The sequence below is a fragment of the Pleurodeles waltl genome, chromosome 1_2 (genome assembly GCF_031143425.1).
Source record: "Pleurodeles waltl isolate 20211129_DDA chromosome 1_2, aPleWal1.hap1.20221129, whole genome shotgun sequence".
NCBI classification, from domain to species: domain Eukaryota; kingdom Metazoa; phylum Chordata; class Amphibia; order Caudata; family Salamandridae; genus Pleurodeles; species Pleurodeles waltl.
The window spans coordinates 1,001,760,865-1,001,776,195 of record NC_090437.1 but is presented as its reverse complement, the minus strand read 5'-3'; the positions used below and the strand labels follow the sequence as shown (position 1 = coordinate 1,001,776,195).

General features: G+C 39.9%; 1 protein-coding gene across 2 annotated transcripts in view; it reads right to left on the bottom strand.

Moving 5' to 3' along the window:
* Positions 1-15,331, bottom strand: part of YIPF7 (Yip1 domain family member 7) — a 262,496-nt gene that overhangs the window by 231,775 nt on the left and 15,390 nt on the right. The window contains exon 2 of one of the 2 annotated variants that reach the window (XM_069201757.1): positions 9,069-9,090. The exons of the other annotated variant lie outside the window; for it this stretch is intronic. The gene's annotated coding sequence lies outside the window, so the exon portion shown is untranslated. The remainder of the gene's footprint in view (positions 1-9,068; positions 9,091-15,331) is intronic. 2 annotated transcript variants of the gene reach the window in all.

Here is a 15,331-nt window from a genome sequence, read left to right as displayed (position 1 = left end):
CCCAGGTATTTTACTTCTTTCTGACAATATTGTAACTTTCTAGGTGACACCTTGTGTCCATTCTTTCCCAGATGATTTTGTAGTGCAATGGTGTCGTATTTACAACTGTCTCTGGTTTTGGATGCAATTAGCAAATCATCGATGTACTGCACAAGAGTTGAATTAAAAGGCAGCACAAGAGGTTCCAAATCCTTTTTTAATATCTGATTGAAGATGGAAGGTGACTCTGAGAACCCCTGAGGAATTCTGCACCAACTGTACACCTTATACAGGAATTTGAAACTGAACAAAAATTGGCTGTCCTCATGGAGAGGTATCGAGAAAAAGGCTTGTGATAGGTCTACTACGGTAAACCATTCAGCATCACAGGGAACCTGGAACATTATTACTGCTGGGTTAGGTACCGCAGGGCAGCACTTTATCACAATTTCATTTATTTTCCTCAAATCCTGCACAATTCGAACCTTTCCACAGGGCTTCTTTAAACCCATTATAGGAGAGTTACATGGACTGCTCAAGACTTCTTTTAGGACTCCCTGCCTGAGAAAATCTGCAATTATTTGTGATACCTCAATGAGGACATCTTGGGTCATGTGATATTGTGACACCTGTGGGAACACTGCATTTGGTTTTATTGAACTTTGACTGGTTCAACCCCTTTTTTTAATCCTACTTCCTTTCCGTTCAAAGCCCACACTTTCTCTGTCACTGTTCCCTGTAGTTCAACAGGTAAGTCAATCAATGTATGCATTGGGAATAAAGTAATCAAAGGGTAGTCTTCATTTGTTCCTGCTTCTTCCTCTATAAATTGACTCTCATCTCCTTCATCGTCACTATTTGTCTGCACTTCAATTCCATCATTGGAACAGGTAATCGAACATTTTGTCTTGCACAGTAAGTCCCTTCCCAGTAGGGATACCGGACTTGAATCGCATACAACAAATCTATGCAGCCCTTGGAAATTGCCAATCTCAACTTGCACTGGATCAGTAATTGGGTTAGTCAAATACTGATTGGCTACTCCAACCACCCGTATAGTACGCCCTGAGAGAGGTAACCTTGGGACTTCTGCCCTTCAAACTGTAGATCGTGTAGCTCCTCTGTCAACCAAAAATGAAACCTTATAGCCCATCACCTTTCCCTCCACACATGGGCCTCTCTGATCCACCTCTAGGGATGCTGCAAGCCTGCACTCTTCACTGTCTGAGCTATCATCTGACCAGTCCTCATTCATGACATTTTCACCTCGTAATGGAAACTGTTGAACAGTGTTATTTTGATTTGTTACCTGACCTGTGACCTGCTGAGGAAGCATCACCTGTTGCTGTCCCATCGGAGCCATTGGTAATTGCATTTGCTGTCTAGGCACCATGGGAATCTGCTGTTGCACCGGTTGCATTTGTATTGACTGAAAACGCGGCATTTGCATCTGCTGCATGGGCTGTACCCCTTGCATTTGTACCAAATTATTCTGAAAATTCGGGTTTTGATGTCTCACTTTTGGACCTCGTAAACTTTGTAATGTACCAACGTTTGTGCTCTGCTGAACTGCACCATCCTGCACCATATTCGGACATTCCAGTTTCCAATGTCCCACGCCCCCGCACGCGTGACATGGTGACATCTTTTTCACCCATTGAACATAATTTTGGACAACAACATTATTCATATCCAAACCACGGTTCACAAACCCTCGACCTCTGCCTCTTGTTTGTGCCTGAAACACACCTTTCATTTGCGGTTGTTGTTGTATCATCTGCTGAACTCCATTTCCCTGTATTCCAGCCTGTGCAGCCCTTATCTTCATCACCATCACCTTTTCTTTCAACTTTTTCTGCTTCAATTCGATCTTATCACTACAGTACTTTGCATACTGCAATACCTCGTCAATCAGTTTAGCTTGCCAACAGATCAAATGATTCTTAATCATTTGACTAACTTCTGGTCTCAATCCTTCGACGAATCTAAACACAAGGTGATTCATATCTTTTGGTTCAATTGTCTCAGTACCGCTGTAATGCTTGAATGCTTTCAACAATCTCTCATAATAGGCATGAATTGACTCTTTAACCTCTTGAGAGGTCCGATCGATTTTCTGCCAATCAGTCACCTTCGGCGACACCTTCTGTTTCAAAAACTCAATAATTTTATGATAATATTTCATCACCTCTTCTGAAGGTGCTCCGGTCACTCCGGTCACCTTATCTCTTGCCGGCTCCTTTGTCAGCCAATCTACCCCTCTCTTACACTCGAGCCACAAATCAGGCGGAACAATGATCTCAAACAAAGTATTCAAGTCTTCCCAAAGACACTTTGCAAGTTTCACAAACCTGTCCGTTTGTTGATACCATTCGATCGGCTTCTCTCTCAGTCTAGGGTAATCGTTAGTAAATATAGAATGTCTCCTCTATTCCATGGCACATGTACTAAAACACCACCAGCTGTCTCTCTCATAGGCAATATTTTCACCGAATCCAAATCAGGTGAGGTCCTAGCTTGATTAGACCCTGGACTATCACTCTTTCCCTTATCTCTTTTCTTTGCCCATCTGCCTTCCCACTTTTCCAATGCACCCCAAATCTGTGCACTTTGCAGTAATTCTCTCAAATGTGCTTTCATGCCTGCAGATCTCATGTGTTCAAAATCTTTTGAATCGAAATCTAATCTGTAACTTCTTTTCAAATGTTTAAAACCGTATTTATACTTTGACGCAAAAACGGCGCAAACTTGCAAAATGCCATTGTATTTTGTAGGTTTGCGACGTTTTGCGTCAAAAAGCGGCGCAAATGCGGCGCTAAAAAAAGTATAAATACGGGCCTTAGTGTTTCCGATATAGATATTGTATTTGTCTGCTAGGTTTGCCAATCTCTGATGTACTTTGCCTACCTCCTTGGTAATTTTGGGACACAGGTATCTTAATTCTGCTTCTGTGTATGATTCCAATCTATTTACTCCCATTGTCCCTTCCACTAACTCGGCAGCTTCTGCCCCTAGTCGTTCAAGGTTCAGGTATTCGTCTTGTTTCACTTTCTCGGGTTCAACTGTGGTCACTATAGTCTTTTGCGAAGTATAGGTTTTCTCTAACCATTCGTTTAACTGCTGTACCGTGAATCCCTGCAGTGAAATGTTCCCTGCATGTATCATTGGAGAGTGTGAAGTATTCGTACTCATGGTTTGGGGAGTTAGAACTCCCAAACCTGCTTGACGCATTGCTTCGAGAGGTGCCCCCACTGGACTAAGGTCCATTAAGGGTCTCGGTGGCTCATTTGCTTGCTCTCCAGGGGCCATTATCTGTGGTGTTCCCATATGCCCTCCTCTTATCGCTTCTTGAGTCATCACTCCCTGATCACACACCCCTGCTTTACCTTGTGCATACAATGGTACGGGGGACCAACAGTAATAGGTAATAATATGGCGGCAGGTGTCTGACCTGGACCCAGACTTCTTGGAGCTTCAACACCATAAGTCTGTTCCAATGTACCCGGAACGGGTACTAACGGTGGTCCCGCTACAGGGTTATACCCTGGTATCAACTGTGGTGGTTGGGACATTAATTTCGGAGTTGATTCAATCTGTATTAACTTTGGCTTCGTGTATATCGAGTCTGGTGGTACTATTAAATTTGTGGTAGTCTCAAGCACTGGAACATCAGGGTAGATTCTCTTTATCTGTGGTGGTGGTTGCAACTGTATCGGCATGTCGGGTGCAGTGGGTACACTGACACCATTCTGTGTCAAAGCTGTATCGCTAGTCTGTACCGTATCAGTAACTCCCTTTTTCTGCGTCTGGTTCCCAGGATCCAAGCTAGTGCTTGGAGCGCTGTCGCTCACCGCATACGGTGGCGGACGATCATGTAACAATCTATCCATAAACTCCTCATCGTCTGAATCATCATCCTCTTCCCAGGATCTTTTATTTTCTTTAGATTTGCCTGAATCTTTATCAGTTTTACAGGAGGCTTTCTTTCCCTGTGTTTCTTCTCCCTGAGTTATTGCTGGGAATAACTTCAACCCGTCTACAATTCCCCTTCTCCACATTTTGCTCTCATTGTCCCACCTGGCCTCTGCGTAAGATTTTTCTGCCCTTCTCAGCCTTCTCTGAAACCCTTCTTGTCTATGTTTAAGAGCCATCAAATCCCAATTCGCTAAAGCCTCATATTGTGCCGGTCTCGGAGGTGGTTTCTGCGTACTTAACATCCACCTCAGATTTTCTAGTACCTTTGGGTTAAACGTCCCATGTTCTGGAAACGCTAAACACCCTTCCTTTTCTGTTAATTTACGCCACTGTTTCATCCATAAACAAGGCGCGACACCTTTTTCTTCCATAACCGTATAAGCTGGAGTACCCTCAGGAGGTGTGGGTTCCCCATCGGTTGCAACAATATATACATCTCCCTTTAGAGCGCTCTTGAATGCTTTGACAAAATTCATTTTTGCGATTCTCTTATTTAGTATTTAATCAGAAATGGCTTAGTTCGCAGGATACTCTTCACCCGCCCTTTCTCAACCTATTGCCTCTCACGGACGGCAGCCAATCCGTGCGAGACCCCTTTCGACATCTGACCTATCTCAGCACGGCACCACTGACGTCACACTCACACACACACAGCAGCTGACAAAGTCTTGCGGCTTGTCCGCTCTTCTCTGACCCATACAATCATACAAACGAATGCAAATTATTGCGACCACCTTAAAATGACAACACAAATCTGCCGGTTTACTACAGGAAGGGTAACACATTCACTTCAGAACTTTACAGAGATTTCACTGGAAGCCTCGGCCGCTACTTTCTCCTTATCAGATCCCGCATACGCAAGCAGAATTCGACCCGCAAATTCCACTCTCGACTTGTCAATAACTCCCTCTAGTGCACTTTAGAGTTTGTCAAATCGAAGGTTTCATACACACATTATAACTCAAACTCGATTTGTCAACCACGCCCGATTGACCTATTAAACTGCACAGATTACAACATAAATCACATTTATCTTCATACTCCGGAGTCTTAGACCTCGACAGGTCCGTACACAACAGCCAACCACGTGGATAATTTTGAGCAACAAGCGCTACATTCACATGAAGTACGTCGACTTCCCTTCTCTCATACTGTGGAGTACGCCTACTCCTGCTAAACAACACTTAATTTGGCCTAAATACACTCAAATTTTTACAATCAACTGCAAGGTGCATAAGCTTAAGCAAGCGCGAAGACCCTAACCACACACACTATGGCGCCGAGAACATTCCCAACTCCTTTAGGCAGGCTCTGAGCTCCCGGGAAAACCATGGCGAGCTTAGAAACCCATCATACCTCCGAATTGCATTATCACAGAAAAACAAATTAAACAATGAATCTCCGTCTTAGGGCCCCCAAGGGCCAAACCGTCGCTCTGCTACCAGAACTGTTAACGCGTCCTTCTATGTCAATTTATATACATTAGGACTCGTTTTAGGCCGATGAATCTTTTGACCCAGTGGTGAGACACCGTAAGACGAGATAACTGATCAATATGTCAAGCAATATATCAATAATACCATCAACATATATTACCACAATATATTTCAGTTTAGACATTGATTAAACTGTCGGCGCAACCATGACCTTTCAGTCATGAATAACCACACCTTTATTGAGGTTTTGTGAATTTTATTCCCTATTGATTACAATCTAATAGCAGATGTATTAATCTCAAACCCAAAAGGCAAAAGAGCATAGTCACGATATGGCGATTATGATAAGATTTTGACAATGCAAAGATCACAACCACTAAGATACTAACATAGGAGATACATAGATCTAAATGCATAGAACATCATATAACCCAGTTCAGCATAGTACAACGTCAGTCATGTCCGCTTGTCAGTCAAGGTGAATATCTAATCTAACCACTAATTAGCATCAGCATGTTGGACTTCATGCAAAACAATTTAGAACACTAATTTGGAAAACATCTAACTATGGTCTCTATCCAAAAATACAGCAGTTGGTACCTAGAAAGAAAAGGCAAATAGACGAATTACAATAGCAGATGTCATAATTACCCTCCTCGGAATGAGTCAGCATACAGGATCAGACTTCGTCTTCAGGACATCAGTTGGATCGTCGTCAATCTATCTAGTCTATGGGCAGAGAGCACTTCCCTCCTAAGGAGGTAAAGTGTAATGGGGAGAGCTAAAAGGTGAGGATGGTTTATTAAGTCTCAAGTCACCAGACAGAGTGACAGAGTTTCTGGATGCAATCAATATCATTCCCTACCTAGATCTCCCGAGTCCCCTGTGTCATGGGTTTTTATCCCTTTTTGCAATACCTTCCCCCACTATCTTTAACCTATCAAATTATACACCAAGTAATGCATTTGTCATTCCATGATAATTCATAACATTTTGATTGGTCTTCATAATTGACGTTTTTCGTAGGTGGCACATCCGGGGTTACTTCATTTTCTGGCATATTCTTCAGGTCAAAAGTTCTCTTTTCCATGGTTGAATGTCCTTGGATGTTTCAGTCAATGTTGCAAAAACGTATAAAACTTATACTAAAGCAGCTAGCATGCGAGTGAGAAAGAATCCTCACTTGCAACATAAAACAAAGAAAAGAACACATGCTGGGTCATGGCCTTTTGCGAGTCAGCACACTGGAGAAACAGACAAATATGCTTTAATATGAGAGCTACACAGCTAATTCTTCCACTCACACTAACTTAGGCTTATGGATTCTAATACGAATACAATCTTCGTATGTGTTAACATATTATATTAATCGTAATACAAGCAGTCATTCCATATAGTTGACATTAGTATATGTGTACAATAGCAGTTTCACTTATAATTTCGTTTAAGAATACATTCAAGCGAATAATATTTTGCGATCATTTTGTATGCAGCATCGTTAGGTATAAGCGATTCACATCTAATATGTAATATTTAAACTACGCTCTCTCTCACAAGCATCTTTGAATGTGAAACAGAGAGGGGCCAAACTAAACTGTCTGGTAGCCCATTAATACACCTAAGGAAAATATGGCACAATGTGGCAAAAAACTGGAATCAATGACAAGCCAGATGATAGTGATAGGTTACATAAAATTCACAGTAGTGCAAAACATCCTGCTTGAATATTAGACATTTGAACCCAGGGAAAAAATGAAGCAAATTGGACTTTTACGATATTTCCTGCGTTTACATAAAAAACAGAAGAGAACAAATGCATTTCCCACTTTTAAAATGTGAACCAATAAACTTAGCTGGGGCAGCATGATGATCTTCTGTTTCTCATTATGAACACACAATAGTAAGAGCAAAAACTGTCTGCTCCATTTGTTAAATGCATTAATCATGAGTCCAAACCATAGAAGTAGTGCTAGGCAAAATGGTCGTCTAGGGGAGGGCCAGTAAAAAAGAGTTGTGTGAGCTCTGGGTGGTGGTGGGGGGGCGATCACGTTTTGTCACAAACTGTGTCTGCTTTCTGAATGCTTTTGAGTGCAATTCTATGGTGGAGATATGCATTCAGGCCTTTTTTGTTACTCCTTTTGCACATTATGTGATCTTTTGACAGAGTTACTGGTGTTTCGCTCGGAGCGGCATCTGGGATCTTTGTGCTAACTCGATCCTCTCAGGTGTCACCTACCACGGTCTTCAGGGAGCGGTCCTCTATCTACTCCAAATATTGCTGCACCCTGAAGTTTGATGCCTTCTTTAGTGTTTGGGGAGGAAGATTTCTGACACTAACTCAGAGCTTACTGCCACTATATAGACATTATCAAAAGTGAATGAGCCTCACTGGAGTCTGAGTGAATTGAGGTGGCATGCTCATGCAACTGTGAGGAAAGCAGAAATGTGACCAGGAAACCAGAATAACAGGCACATCACTTGGAAATTGACGGAAACAACATGATTCAATTGTGAGAGAAAGAGGGTGTGGTCATGGGATTTGTAGGGGTGGAGCTTAAGATTCATGAACCAATGGAAGAGAAAGAGAAGAAGGCAGGAGGTGCCAATATCTATAAGAGGCAGGCACGAATCATTCAGATGAGGGTATAGAATTAGGAGAGACTAATCCTTACCTGGGAAACCACTTTGTTTCAGGGAATGGAAAGGGAAAAGGGAGAATGCAGAATGGGAACAGTACCAATCTTTATGTGTGAAGCCTCTATGTTTCAGACAAAGGAAGTCTCACCCAAATAGAGGCCAAGAGTGGCACAACAGTCTAACTAAACTGTTGAAAGAGAAATCAGAGATTGAAATGGGGGATATGAAGACTTAAAGACTACTGTTGAGGACTAGAGTAACCTTTTTAAAGAGAACTCTATTTTCAAAACAAACAAGGCTATTCACAAATTTAACTTACACCTGTGAGTAATTCACACATGTAATTTACTCTTACACTTTTAAGTAACTTTACTACTTTTGTCTATTCAAAAAATCCAAACACAAAGTTACTCAAAAAAATAGACTTAACACTTCTCCATACCCCGCAAAAGGTGGTGCAAATAAATGTATGCGTCTAAGTTACTACTGCCAAAAAGAAATAGATTGTAAGTCCAGCACCATACAAAGCCAACAAATGATACTACAACATCCTCCCATAGAAAATAATAATGACAGAGACCCGACAGAAAATAATGTTAAATGAAATTAAAATATTCGATTTAGAATATAAATAGATATATTTTAATGTTAAAGCGTGTTTTATTATTTAAATATAAACCCTTTCGAAAAACCTTTTTGAATTCAGAAATGAATTTAACATTCATTTTTATTAAAATGTAACTAATCAACTTTGAATTAATTCTATATATTACTTTTAATTTTTATTCATGTATAATAAAATGTACTTGGAATTTATTTTTTAATATACGATTCAAAACAAAAATATTTTTTATTGAATATATTTGAATTAAAATGTTTACTTCATAATTAGGTTAGTAGTGCTGTAGCTTTTTTTTTCTTTCGTTCTAAAAATTTAAAATTGATATATACAATTATTATACAATTGTATTTAACATGAAAACATTTTTACTAACTTAATATCAAGTTTAAAATTCTTATTAAAATGTCCCTATGCCTTACCAGAAGGATGTCTGTATTCTGACTGTGGAGTAGAAGAAATCATTTATGGTAAATATTAATGTTAATTTAGTGTTTCTTTTACATGTAAAACAAAATTGAAAAATACTACAACAATATTCACTTAATTGTGAATTAAATCTTTAAGTGATGCAATGTATTAAATTAACTTTTATTTTTCAGAAATCTAAATTAAAAAACAAAGTTGCAGACAAAGTACCAAATATTATGCAACAATTAATGTGACATTTATTTATAGTCTCTGTTATAGGTAGCTTTACGGAGAATCAGATAAAGAAAATATTATTAAGTTCCAGGTAAGATGGCGCCCTGGGGCCAAATGGGTTACCCCATGCCTTGTACTCATCTAATATAGAACTATGGGTACCAGTACTAACTTCATTATATAACTGTGTGTTACAGTAGCAGATAGTTCCAGATTTATGGCAGGGGTGAATAATAAACTCTATATACAAGAAAGCTAAAAGGGATTTACTGTAAAATTACCAGCTGGTTACCCTGCAAGATATAGAAGCAAAGTATTTTGCTAGCCTACTACTGGGTGAATTACGTGATTGGGCAATAGATAGAAAAATTGTACCATTGAACCAAACAGGGTTTACACAAGGAGTGGAATGGAGATTAATATATTGACCTTGTCTCTGCTAATTGATAAGCAAATCCTAAAGAAGCAACCAATGTATCATTGCTTTGTCGATTTTAAATAGGCTTTCAGTTCTGCAAATCGGAATTAGCTTTGGAAAATACAGCACTGGACATCCCATCTGGTCTTCTTAAAGCTATTCAGCTCCTCTACACTAATACTTGGGTGAGGATACAAAGTGGGAATGGATCTGTATTGTCAAGGAAAATACATACCTTTCAGGAATTAAAACAAGGTTGTGTCTTGATACCCAATTTATTTAATTTGTTTCTAGCAGATTTGTCAGACAAACTTAAAGTAGTAAACTCACACGCACCTAGGCCAGGCCAGATGTGTATTTCTAATCTGCTTTATGCAGATGATGTTATTCTTATAAGCCAAGCATGGATTGGGCTACAAAGACTCTTGGGAAGGTTATTGGATTATTCGCAGAAAACTGGGATTATAGTAAATTTAAAAAGAAAAAGGTAATGGAATGCAGCCAGAATATAAATAAAAAGCATAAATGTTTTTTAAATGGAGAACCGGTGGAGCAAGTGCAATCTTATCGATATTTGGGAGTACTGTTCGTTGAACGTGGATGTTTTATCCAACGCAAGAAAGAACTTAGAAGAAAAGGCATACCACTGGGTTTAGCATTTTCATCCTATAAAAATTATTGAATGGCCCTAGCATTTTACCATTATTAAAAGTGATATCAGCCAAATTGGTACCTAGTTTATCTTATAGTAGTGTAGCACTACGTGAATGCAATACAGTATGTTTAAATACAGCTATAATAAAATTGTACAGGCAGCTCTTTTTCCTACCGCCAAACGCATCTCCGGCACAAATACGTTTGGAGTTTGGGTTAGTAAACCAAGTAATAGTCTGAAAAGGGGTCTACGCAAAGATCTGGAACAGAATAAAAATGAATATTAGGAATGATCTGTGCCAGGTGTTGTGGCAAGAAATTTAAAGAAATAGCGGGTCTCCTGCCTCTCTTCATTTGGATCTGGCAATAAATGATTTAGGGTTGCATGAAATCTGAGATGGAAAGTTATCAGTAGCATGTTTTAAGAGAATAGCAAACAGTAATATAAAGAGGCTATCTTTACTGAAAGATAAAGAAGCATTATCAAAATGATCACATGCATAGGGGGTGTTGAATGATTATAAGTTCCTTCGACATCAGCTGTATTTTGAAGTCAGCTGGTCCTTTGTTTTAAAATTAGGATTCTTGCATTTTTGATTAGGGAAGCTGCCAGGTGATAAGAGTGAGCTTGAAGGAGAGTTGCAGGTTATGTAAGTATGAGGAGAGAAATCTGATAATTTTTTATGTATTTGCCCAGCCTTAGTGCAAGAAAGAAGATGTTTGTCAAAATCTCTCTTTAATCAACATGGTATACGAACATGGAGACAAGCAGTAATAGCATGTCTAAAACCAGATAATCCAATCTCAAACTCCTGTATGGTGAAATTTCTAAAGGAGGCAGAGAAGAAAATTTAGTAAATAGAGGATACATTCTCTGCTGCAGCAGGATGGTGGAAATAAGACATATAGAATCTGAAGTAATCGCTGTATGAGTCTTCTTAAAGGTTATGTCCCTGTCTGGACCACAGCGTAAATTACTATTTTAAATTCATTTCTTTTCAAGAGAATGTGACATTTATGTATTTTATATTGTGGTATTGTGATTTTAATATCATAATATACAGTATATTTTTGTAATGGTTTTTATTAACTGCACAATAAATTCACAAATTACATTCATTTATAAATATAAATACAAGGTTTTTAACCCCTTCGCTGCTGGGCCGTTCCCCCCCCCCCCCCAGTGCTGAGCCCTTTTTTGGCTATTTGGGGTAGTTTGCGCTTAGGCCTTCATAACTTTTTGTCCCCATAAGCTATCCATGCCAAATTTGCGTCCTTTTTTTCCAATATCTTAGGGCTTCTAATGGTACCCAGAGTTTGTGGTTTCCCCTAGAGGATACCAAGAAATTAGCCAAAATACAGTGAAAATTTCGTTTTTTCCAAAACAAATGGGAAAAAAGGGCTGCCGAAGAAGGCCTGTAGTTTTTTCCCTGAAAATGCCATCAACAAAGGGTTTCTGGTGCTGAAATCACCATCTTCCCACCTTTCAGGAACGGGCAGACTTGAATCAGAAAACCAAATTTTGCAACACAAATTTGGCATTTTACTGGGACATACCCTATTTTTACTATTTTTGGTGCTTTCAGCCTCCTTCCAGTTAGTGACAGGAATGGATCTGAGACCAATGCTGGATCCCGGAAAGCTAAACATTTCTGAAACCTAGACAAAATTTGGAATTCAGCAAGGAGTCATTCGTGTAGATCCTACAAGGTTTTCCTACAGAAAATAACAGCTGAAATAAAAAAATATTGAAATTGAGCTGAAAACAACAGCCATTTTTCTTTACATTTTACTCTGTAACTTTTTCCTGCGATGTCAGATTTCTTAAAACAATATACTGTTACGTCTGCTGGACTCTTCTGGTTACGGGGATATATAGGACTTGTAGGTTCATCAAGAACCCTAGGTACCCAGAGCTAATAAATGAGCTGCACCCTACAGTTGGTTTTCATTCTATACTGGGTATACAGCAATTAATTTGCTGAAATATGAATAGTGAAAAATAGGTATCAAGAAAACCTTTGCATTTCCAAAATGGGATCAAGATAAGGTTTTGAGGAGCAGTGGTTATTTGCACATCTCTGAATTCCGGGGTGATCATACTAGCATGTGAATTGCAGGGCATTTCTCAAATAGATGTCTTTTTTACACACCCTCTTATATTTGGAAGGAAAAAATGTAGAGAAAGATAAGGGGCAATAACACTTGTTTTGCTATTCTATGTTCCCCTAAGTTTCCCGATAAAAATGATACCTCACTTGTGTGGGTAGGCCTAGCGCCCGCGACAGGAAATGCCCCAAAACACAACGTGGACACATCCCATTTTTTTACAGAAAACAGAGCTGTTTTTTGCAAAGTGCCTACCTGTAGATTTTGGCCTCTAGCTCAGCCAGCACATAGGGAAACCTACCAAACCTGTGCATTTTTTAAAACTAGGGACCTAGGGGAATCCAAGATGGGGTGACTTGTGGGGCTCTGACCAGGTTCTGTTACGCAGAATCCTTTGCAAACCTCAAAACGTGGCTAAAAAAACATGTTTTCCTCACATTTCAGTGACAGAAAGTTCTGGAATCTGAGAGGAGCCACAAATTTCCTTCTACCCAGCGTTCCCCCAAGTCTCCCGATAAAAATGATACCTCACTTGTGTGGGTAGGCCTAGCGCCCGTGACAGGAAATGCCCCAAAATACAACGTGGACACATCACATTTTTTCATAGAAAACAGTGCCTACCTGTGGATTTTGGCCTCTAGCTCAGCCGGCACCCGGGGAAACCTAGCAAACCAGCGCATTTTTGAAAACTAGAAACCCAGGGGAATCCAAGATGGGGTGACTTGTGGGGCTCTGACCAGGTTCTGTTACCCAGAATCCTTTGCAAAAATCCAAATTTAGCCAAAAAAACACTTTTTCCTTTCATTTCGGTGACAGAAAGTTCTGGAATCTGAGAGGAGGCACAAATTTCTATCCACCCAGCATTCCCCCAAGTCACCCGATGAAAATGGTACCTCACTTGTGTGGGTAGGCCTGGTGCCCGCAACAGGAATAGATCACACAACGGTCAATTTTGGTCTTTACATGAGGTAGCTGTTGACCCTGGGGTGATCCATTCCTGACGCAGGCACTAGGTGTAGGCACTCAAGTGGGTAGTGTTTTTATCAGGACAGGTGAGGAATCACTGGATGGTAGGAATTTTGTGGATCCCAGCATATTCCTGTAGTTTGTGTGACAGAAATGCGAGAAAAATAGAGATTTTATTCAACATTTCAGCTTTGCAGGGTATTCTGGGTAAGAAAACTTTGGGGAATCCACACAAGTCACACCTCTGTGGACTCCCCCGAATGTCTAGTTTGCAGAAATGTTTGGGTTTAGTGTGTTTCTCTATATGGCCGCCGAACCCAGGACCAAAAACACAGGTGCCTGCTTTACAAAACCAGTTTGTTTTGTGATAGATAATTTTGATGTCTCTACAATACGATTTGGGTGGTGGAATTTGGGGCTGAACTAAATTGGGGAGCTCCCAAGAGAGCACTCTCTCTCTCTCTCTGCTTGCCGCCGCATTCACCTGCTCTCTGGGTTGGGCTAACCCACTATTACCCAGTTGCACAGACTGCTTGCGAAGGGACAGCAGGACTGTCCTCATCACCTCCCTCATAATGTACTGGAAGAGGAGTTATCGAATGGGACTCCTCCGACTGAAAAATCACTCCCAGAGTCTGCGCCATTGTCCTATCCCTCAGATGCTGTCTCAGTATCTGATGTCTCAGTCTCTGATCCTATGTCAGAGCTGTCCTCTATAACCTGAGTGCCGACAGCAGTCATCCATCAAGATGCCATCTCTGCTATTGGCTAAACTGTTGCTCTAAAACACTAGCCTGCGTAGACAGTCACAAAATCGATTGTGTGTGTGAGATACGAGCAACAGTAGAGGGCACCTTACCTGCGCTTCTTCCCTCAATGAGCACGTTCTTTCAAAACCCTCAAAAAACACCTTGTCACATACCATTCGTCACAGTCTTTAGAACCTCCTGCGCCCAGTCCAAAAATCATTATTGGTGCTCCCACTCTCTCCTCCTCGGATTCCCTCATTACCACCCAGCAAAAGTGCCCTTCATCTCTCCATAGCCGCCCCGCACATACATTTCATTTGTATTATAGCGCAGGTAATGGCTGACTTTACTAATGTACTCAGCTATTGACATAAAATACAGATTTGCTCTTTGCAGTAGGCATATAAACCTTCTGCGCTTCTTTATGGCACTAAAACTGCCACTAAACAAAAGTCTGATCCTTTCGTAGCAGAAACATATTCACAATACTTACTTGACTTTTTTATTGCTGCCAAAAAACTACAGGTGAAATGCGTCAGTTGAAGTATGTGCATTGCTTTGAAGACGCAAGCTGCAACTGCAAGACAACTGGTGGCAAATCTATTTATAAATATATATCACTATATTTATAATACAATATATTATATATATATATCACTTTTATATGTGGGTCTGGTTTTCCTGGGGGCCAATCGCAGCCACCTGGGAAACCACACACATATTGACAAAAGTGATATATATATATATATATATATATATACATAGATATATCTATAGATAGATCTATATATATGTGTCTATAGATCTATCTATAGATATGTCCATGTACATAGATATATCTACATATATAGATCTATATATATATATGTATATATATATATATAGATCTATATATATATATATATATATATATATATATATATATATATATATATATATAGATCTATTTTTTCTTGTTGTTGTATGGTTTCCTTGGGGGCCAAAATGGCCCCCAGGGAAACCCTACAACAACAAAAAAAAAATTGCCCCCACAGGGGGTCGCCCTGCCCACGGGCGACCCCCTGTCCATTTATTTATTATTATTATTTTTTTTTGTATTTTTAAATAAATTGTGCCCCGGGGGGGGGGGCACCTACCTTTTTTT